Here is a 9,315-nt window from a genome sequence, read left to right on the forward strand (position 1 = left end):
GAAAAAAAATCACCACCACCAGTTCCATTGCTTTCCCCTTCTTTTTAATTAACGGAGTGAAGGATTAGTGTGCAGCTATCCGGGATCAACCGTTCTCCGACGGAAGAATACAAATGTTTTGTGATAAATAATCCCAAAGCACTCCGGCCGGCGGTCCCTCGGTGCCTGTTACATTAACATGCATTACACGGAGCATTAAGCCGGTCTCATCCGCCCCTATCGCCTCGCTCACCCCATTGTCCGACAGAGAGACTGCCATTACTTTCTCTGAACTACCGCTCAACAACCACCTGACCGTGACCTGTTGCTCCCCTCCCCGAGGTGTGTGTCACAGGTTGAAAAGGTTGCTAGGGGTGGTGACAAGGATAGTAAAGTACTAATGGTTGGTTACTTTTACGTTTATTCTTCCACACGTTACATAATGACGCACGAGTTTTATTTTTTCCAAGTGTTTTTAGTTGACCAGGTACCGGCTATGTTTTACTTGCCCCATAATGTGCTCGAGTGAGGGCAACTGAATCGTTTCTTTTTTTTTCATTCGTGATCTTGTGGCTCCATCTACTGGCTGTATGTAACTGAGCTAACAGCTCTCGTGTCGTGTGTTTGGATCCACAGGTATGGAAAATGTATTGATTGTACAATTTTGTTCATTTAAACTATGTAACAACATAAGGCGAAGCCATGAAGTGGGGCTAAGCATTGTAGGATGTTGAAATATGTACTTTATCGTTGTATTTCATTATCGGGCGTTCCCGCCCGCGAAAGGTCGGTTAAACAAGAATAAGTGTATATGTGTGTGTGTGTGAGCAGTTCCGACCATAAACGTGGCTGGCTAGAGTTATTGTTTGTTAATACTTTTCTGAAAGTAGTTGGTACGGTATTTACAATGTTGTATATCTGAAATGTCAACATTAAGCGCATGTGCAGAGAGTAAACCTGCCGAGCAGTAGTCACATGAGCTAACAGCTCTCGTGTCGTGTGTTTGGATCCACAGATCCACAGTTACACTGTAGCTCAGCCGCTCAGTGCCCGCCGCCTGAGTGGCCCATGCTGCCGGACCAGAGACCCCTAGCTCTGGCGCTGGTAACATATGCTTAATATTAGTCGGCTAATTTTGATTACTATAAGTTCTCTTACGACCTATTTCAACACGATAGAGCATTGTGACTTTTGTCACTTGATAGACTGAGCTGCCTGACCTTAATGGAATTTATTCTAAAGGTGGAGAGCTGAGAAAACAATGAGAAAACCAAATGAAAAGCACTGTAAAATGTGGAGCCGTCTTACAGCGACCTCTACTGGACACAAACTTGTTTGTCTGAGCTGCTGTCACCCTTGAACATCATGTCCATGTTTATTGTCGAAAGTGAATCACAGGAAAAACAGAAGAAATGTGTTTTCTTTTTATTCATGAATTTGAACAGGAATCTATGGAGCACGTTGTCAGTCATATGGTGATGCGTGGTGTGGGTTTCAGCTCCTGTGCTACAGTATCATAACACGATCATAGCAGTTTCTTTCTCCTTTTTGTGTGTGTGTGGAAAAAGTAGGCCTATTGTAACCTCAGTGACATGTCTCAGCAACAGGGTGTTAAGCAATTGAGGGGCCCCATTTAAAAGAAGTAGTTTATTAATATAGAAGCATTATCAGCTTTATTGGCCAATGGTGTAGATACTAAAGAAATATCAACCAGATTCTCAGTTGTCCACAGTATGAATATACACCATGCAGAGAATGGCATGAATCTTAACAAAGATAACAAGGAGAAACATATAGCATTTGATTAATATAGATTATATTAACACAAGAGTCTCAGAGTGTTGGTGTCACAATTTTGAATATTTTAGAATCAAACTAGGCCTGTTACCAGCTGGTAATCAATGCATACTGATTTTTGCCCTGCAACTAAGGAGAGAATTAGCTTTAGGCCTACTGTTGTCATCCTTATAAAATATATAACAAACTGCCATTCCGTAAAGAACATAATTCTGCCTTTTTTTAACCTTGAGTCTTGGTAAAATGGTCAGCTCTTGAAAACCACTGACTAAAAAAAACACAGACTCATGACTAGAGGATGATGAGTCTGTTTAATCATCATAATCTGAATCCCCAATGTCATCAAAAAAACTTGTCATAGTAATAACTGAGTTCATCAACCACCACGGTTGAATATGAACCTTCCAGAGACAAACTTTACTTGGCTGAAAACTGCTGTGTTTCATCCTTTTGTGTGTACTGATAACATACAAAGTGTAATTACTCTACACTGATTATTCTATGAGAAGCACCAGTCAGGATCCGTCAGTTAGGTTCTGTTTTCACTTTGTCCCTATCAGAGGTCATTATTTAAAGTCTGCACTGTTGTGGTCTTTTTTCATGTGTGATCTTAGTGCGCCATCTACCGGATATTGATCGGCATAACGGTTACTGTCAGCAAAGAACGAAAACACCGTGCAGTGTTAATAGTACTGCCAATATTCCTTAATCAAATGCATTGTTTGACTCGGTGACCTCTGCCCCTGAGAGTTGTTTTCAACATCGTTCCTCATGAACTCAGTATGACTGTGTTGTTTGCACGATGTTTATTATTACATTTATTACATTTGTAGATTTTTTTTTTCACAGATGAAAAATGGGGTGGTGGGGGGGGGGGCGGCCTGGACAGGTCGTCAGTCTACCACAGGGCTATAGACAATCGGCAATCCTTCTAATTCTAATAGCCTTTCTCCCGTATGAAAAAGTAACCTCTACAATAATAGTAAGCTACTAGTGGTAGTATGAAATTCCTGTCAGAGTGGACTTCTCATAAGAAACGCTATAACCCATATAAAACACTTCTGACAAATATGAATTATCAGTACAGATTTGATTTGTGTGTGTAGTGGATCTGAAATAGCCACATATAGTTCATTATGTTAGCAGACACCCCCTCTTTTTCATTTTAATATTTGAACCTTTATTTGAACCCTGATGAACACAGTTTTGCAGAAAGCATTACCTCGTTGCACCAGTAGAGGGTACTCTAACACCAGTGGGTCCAGCAAACAGTCTCTGCTCTGCTTTGCTCTGCGCATGTGCAGAGAATAAACCTGCCGAGCAGTAGTCGCATGAGCTAACAGCTCTCGTGTCGTGTGTTTGGATCCACAGGTATGGAAAATGTATTGATTGTACAATTTTGTTCATTTAAACTATGTAACAACATAAGGCGAAGCCATGAAGTGGGGCTAAGCATTGTAGGATGTTGAAATATGTACTTTATCGTTGTATTTCATTATCGGGCGTTCCCGCCCGCGAAAGGTCGGTTAAACAAGAATAAGTGTATATGTGTGTGTGTGTGAGCAGTTCCGACCATAAACGTGGCTGGCTAGAGTTATTGTTTGTTAATACTTTTCTGAAAGTAGTTGGTACGGTATTTACAATGTTGTATATCTGAAATGTCAACATTAAGCGCATGTGCAGAGAGTAAACCTGCCGAGCAGTAGTCACATGAGCTAACAGCTCTCGTGTCGTGTGTTTGGATCCACAGATCCACAGTTACACTGTAGCTCAGCCGCTCAGTGCCCGCCGCCTGAGTGGCCCATGCTGCCGGACCAGAGACCCCTAGCTCTGGCGCTGGTAACATATGCTTAATATTAGTCGGCTAATTTTGATTACTATAAGTTCTCTTACGACCTATTTCAACACGATAGAGCATTGTGACTTTTGTCACTTGATAGACTGAGCTGCCTGACCTTAATGGAATTTATTCTAAAGGTGGAGAGCTGAGAAAACAATGAGAAAACCAAATGAAAAGCACTGTAAAATGTGGAGCCGTCTTACAGCGACCTCTACTGGACACAAACTTGTTTGTCTGAGCTGCTGTCACCCTTGAACATCATGTCCATGTTTATTGTCGAAAGTGAATCACAGGAAAAACAGAAGAAATGTGTTTTCTTTTTATTCATGAATTTGAACAGGAATCTATGGAGCACGTTGTCAGTCATATGGTGATGCGTGGTGTGGGTTTCAGCTCCTGTGCTACAGTATCATAACACGATCATAGCAGTTTCTTTCTCCGCAGACATGTCTTTTAGTTGTGATAAAGGTTTTTTTTTATCGTTTAGTTCTCAGACAAAGAACCTTAGTATAGTATGAAGATAAAAGGCAAACAACATCGGACAGTGCACATAGTCGAACCCTACAACCCGCTGTCCGTAGGTGGGAAACGTCTGAGTAAGAAGTAACTGAGCTAAACCAATGCAACAACTCTATGAGAACAACTTCCTTAAATATGTGAGCAAACCACATGGCATGCTGACGATTAACTTGTACAGTCTGTCTTCTTGGCTTCGGTTCAGGGGTAAGCTATGGGTTAAGAACCACGTGTTGAATAAAGCCAGGGCAGCTTTATAAAAGAAGCAAGAACAGTGTGATGAGTTCCTGGTTAAAGATTAAGGAGTAGAGGTGACGCGGGTGGGGGAGGCGGACAGGTGCTTCCTTTCCTCAATAGGTAGGCCTGCTAGAGACCACATGGTCCTAACTCAGACCTGATCAGGTTAACACTTTGGTCTGTTTTATTGCTTGATTCATGATACATGAAATTGAGGTGCGTGGTATGGGTTTAAGCTCCTGTGCTACAGTGTCATAACGCAACCATAGTAGTTTCTTTGTCCACAGACGAATTAAAAGGGTCACAAATGAAAGGAAAATCCAACATAAAGTGTCTTGGTAAGGTGTTGGGCCACCGCATGCCGCCCGCACAGCTCAACTGCTCCTTTGCATCAATTCTTTCATCAAGTCTCTGGAAATGTACTGGGGGGACGAAAACCATTCTTCCAAAAGATATCCCTTCATTTGGCATTTGATCATGGCGATGGAGCAGAGTCTAAAACGGCGCACAGAAATCTCATCTTGCTTTTCAACGGGGTTGAGATCTGGTGACTGTAAAGATCATAGCATATGATTCACATCATTTTCATGCTCATCAAATAATTCAGTGACCCCTCCTGCCATATGGATGGGGACATTGCAATCGCTGTTTCTCCACTTATTTATCAGGTATTCCTTTACTTTTACTTTGTCACTCGTCCTTTTGTAATTATCTTTAGGGTGTGATTCTCAGACTAAGAGCCTTAAAGTAGTATGAGGTAAAAAATAAAAATAAAAAAACACCGGCCGTAGTCGAACCCTGCAGTCCGCGGTCTGCGGGCTGTAAACGCTGGAGTAACTACTGCTCTAAACCGATGCAGTGGTGTTGTGAAAACAACTTCCTACATGAGCAAACCACTGGGCATGCTGATGACTCATGTATAGTCTGGGTTCTGGGTTCAGTTAAAAAGTAAGCGATGAATTAAGAACCACATGTTGAATCAAGAACGGGCAGTTTTACTAAGCAGCAGATTAATAAGAGCTGAGGCGGAAAGGCCATTCTCTTCCGGAATAGGTTCTACAGACCACGTGTTGTAGTAACTCAGACCTTAACACTTTGGTCCATTTTATTTATTGACTCGTGATACATGTTAATGTGAGTAAGACGTGACTTTCTGCACACAATCAGCTTGTTCAGTCCGCCAAAAATAATAAGAAAAGTCCTGACGTTTTGTCACGTTGACACAGAAAATCCACTAGGGGGAGCTAAAGACCAATAAAACACACGCCAAAGTACAATTTTTCACCTTTAACTGACTCTGAAACATGCTGATATGCATAGGGACATGAATTAAGTGATTAAGTGTATGTGTGTGTGTGTGAGAGTGTGAGAGTGTGAGAGAGTGTGTGAGTGAGAATGAGAGAGAGAGAGAGAGAAAGCAGGAGAGAGATAAAGAAGGCAAAGGGAAGTGAAGAGATAACAAAATACGGAGATGTGATGAAAGGGAGGGTGACTTCCACCTGCAATTAGCTTCACCTCATCACTCTCTGCAGTCTCCACAATAACCTGTTGAACTCTGACTACTGTGTCACCACAGTATCTACCAGAGGAGTTAAACAGAAAAGGAGAGATTTGAGGATGAGAGGAAAGGTGGGAGGTCATATCAGACAATGAGATAACTGCAACAAATCATGGGGGAGGAAGGCAGGTGAGAGGAGATAAGACAGGCCAAAGAAAGAAAACAGAAAAATGTTAAAGATACACAGTAGCAGACCCAAGTGGTGAAGTGATAGGAAACTGTAGAGCAGGGATAGGGGAGAGGAGAGGGAGGAAAAAGAGGGAAAGAGAGAATAGAGGGTTTCGTCCACATGCTTCTCAGCTGTGTAAACTGAAGGTCTCTGCTGCTTCTCGGATTCCCTCGAAGAAGGGGGATATTTATAGGAGGCTGGCAGTGGCAGTGAATGGACCCTTGCTCTGTCACACCCACTAATATTATTATTATTACTTTATATGCGCAAAAATGGAAAATGTCAGCAACCTGAGAGGCCTGCAGAGACAGTGCGTGCATGCACTGTGTCTCACACTCTGTCAGTGTGTGTGTGTGTGTGTGTGTGTGTGTGTGTGTGTGTGTGTGTGTGTGTGTGTGTGTGTATCCTCATGTTCGTGAGAAAGTGTCTGTTGGTGAGACAGAGCATTTATATGAAATGGGCAAAAGAAAGAAGCGTGAAGACAGAATTAAAGAAAGAACAGAAAAACAGGGATAAGTTGGCATGTATCGAGGGGTGTAACCTGATCTTCTGAACTTATTAGAGCTGTCAAAGAGTGAGAGAAAAGAGAGAGAGAGTGAGAGAAAAATAGAAAGAAAGAGAGAGGTGGAGCAGGGCTAGACAGACACAGACATGAGCACATATTCCAGCTCCAGATTATAAGATTCCCGCAAGTTGCAGACGTGTTGAAACAGACTACACACACACACACACACACACACAGGCGCACGAACTCACACACACAGGTCCACGTCCACCTGGTAACAGATGCAAACTCAGGCACACATGCAGAAACACAAACAGTCTGATAGACATAACAGACGTGCACGCGCATGCACACATGCTGGGAAGCGAGGAAATTCCAGAGGGAACAGGTGGGAGTGGCGATAGCAATCTATCAGGATGACTTTGATCTTCCCCATGCCTCTGTCACCACAGTTTAAATACACTGGATGGATCAGGCCGGCCGCCAATTAATCATAATGTGCATGCACACGCCAAGATGTAATGACAGCACCACACCAAGACACTTGCAAAGTCAAATTGTAGTTTTTGATATTAAGCTGAAATGCCTCCTAAGTTACACAATGCTGACTGTTTGCCTACCTACGATTCCTTGTGCTCTGTCCAAAGTAGCAGAGATAGTGTAACAGTGGCATCTCTCTCTTTTTTATTGCTGTGTTCGGTGAGAGAAAATGATCTGAAGGGGGCAGTGTTGAGAGAAGCTCCAGGGAGTTGAGCTGACTTATACCTGAAACATTACACAAATAACATCATGGGAATGTTTTGTCTGGATAAGTGAAATAAAACAACAGTCATCATCATCACGGTCAATACAGTCACATTTAATCATTTAGTGTTTATAATTTCTCATGATTGTCAACAAGATGATCTTTGATAAGATTGGAGGGAGGGAAGAAAAACACGAGGAAGGAAAAAGGGAAGAGAAAAGGGAGACAGAGAGGAGACAGAGACATGGCTCTGGCACAAATACAGTGTCTAATGAGGACAGAAGTCAAAGTTCAAGTGTGTGTGTGTGTGTGTTTTGTGTATGTGTGTGTATGTGCACGTGTGTATGTGTGTATGTGTTCTCGGTGACCTGAAGCTTAGGGCATATTAAACAAAATCATTCATCTCATCACAAGGAAGAAAATACCAGAATGTCCGTATTATCAGCCAAGAGTCTCTCTCTCACTCTCTCTCTCTTTCTGTGTGTGTGTGTGTGTGTGTGTTGGCAAGTGCCAAGGCTGAGATGAGAGTGGAGAGCCCCTGCCTTAGGGGCCACAAAGACAGTTGATTGACAAGCCACATGAACATGAATGTGCCTGTGTAACCCTCTCTCTACCAAATCCTCATAATCGCACCACTTCTACTCTTTTGTCCCTCCTCTCCACCCATCCCTACTCCACTTCCCCTCTTTCCAGCCCTCTTCATCCTCTACATCATTCTCCCAACCATCCCTCCTTCCTCCTCTTCTCCATTGCCTCCAGGTCTTTTTTTTTTTTACTGGGAGGCGGGCTTATATTAATGACCCTCTTGGTAATTAGCTACTTTAAAGCATAAAAAGTCATGAATGGAGGCCTGCCCATGAACAGGTTTGCACATAAACACATTGGTCAGCTCACAGAGTGTGCTGCATGGGCAGAACACGAGCAGCAATCGTGAAAACATGCAAGGAGGAAAAAAACTCAATCGTGACGGAAACCGTTTGCAGAAATTATTCATTTCCCTCCTTTTTTATGTTTTCCTTGTGCTGACTGTACTCCCCTCCTTCTCTCCAGTCTCCCTCTTTCACTCTCACTCTTTCCCTTTTGCACATTCCACTCTGTTTTGCATATCTCTGACCCCCCCGCCGCCGCCTCCACCCCCAAAACTATACCTCACCACTTTTAAAACAACTCTCCTTCCCTGCCGCATTCTCTCTTTGTCTCTCTCTCTCTCCACCTCATTCCCGCCCTCCCCTCACTACCTGACAATGTGGCTCGATGCCCAATGAGTCACACCTCTGCTAAAATCATCAAAGATGGAGGGAGGGAGGGTGGGAGGGAGGAGGAGGGAGCAAAAGAAAGAAATCGTCAGGGAGAGAGAAAAAGCAGGAGAGTATGACAGAGAGAAAAATATAGAAAATAAAAATGGGAGGAGAGAAAGTGAGAGAGGCAGAAAGAGGGAGCCTCCGGGGAGAGAAAAGAGCATAGAGTGCATTTAACTTTTTGACTCCAGTAGTCAGTGTGTGCTTGTCAGTAACAGTTAGCCAGCAGACAACAACACTTTCCACACACTGCTTAGGCGCACACATTCATGTACAAATACACACGCACACACAGCCATACACAAACATAGTCACACAATGACATCTTGCATAAGCCCACCTGCATGCTCTGCAGGCACACACAGACACACACACACACACATACAGCAATCAGACATGCAAACAAACCAGAGTAGAAAGTGTGGCTGCAGCCCTGCCTCTCTACATCAGCCTCCCCCACCCTCTCTAGCCGTTGCCCTTGGATACCACACAAACACTCCCTGTTGGGCAACACTGGGAGTCAGGAGAGGACGTACATGGGTCACACACCTCCCCAAGTGCCACGAGTTTGAAAGCTGTTGTATGTGTGAATGTGTGCGAGTGTGTTTGCGTATTTTGTGCATATGCTTCAGTCGTGAGTTGTACTCTTTTTTGCATAACCAGTTTTTCCT

Source organism: Seriola lalandi, unplaced genomic scaffold (assembly GCF_002814215.2).
Source record: "Seriola lalandi dorsalis isolate HSWRI2012SDOR001 ecotype SW California unplaced genomic scaffold, Sedor1 jcf7180002054973, whole genome shotgun sequence".
Classification (NCBI taxonomy): Eukaryota; Metazoa; Chordata; class Actinopteri; order Carangiformes; family Carangidae; genus Seriola; species Seriola lalandi.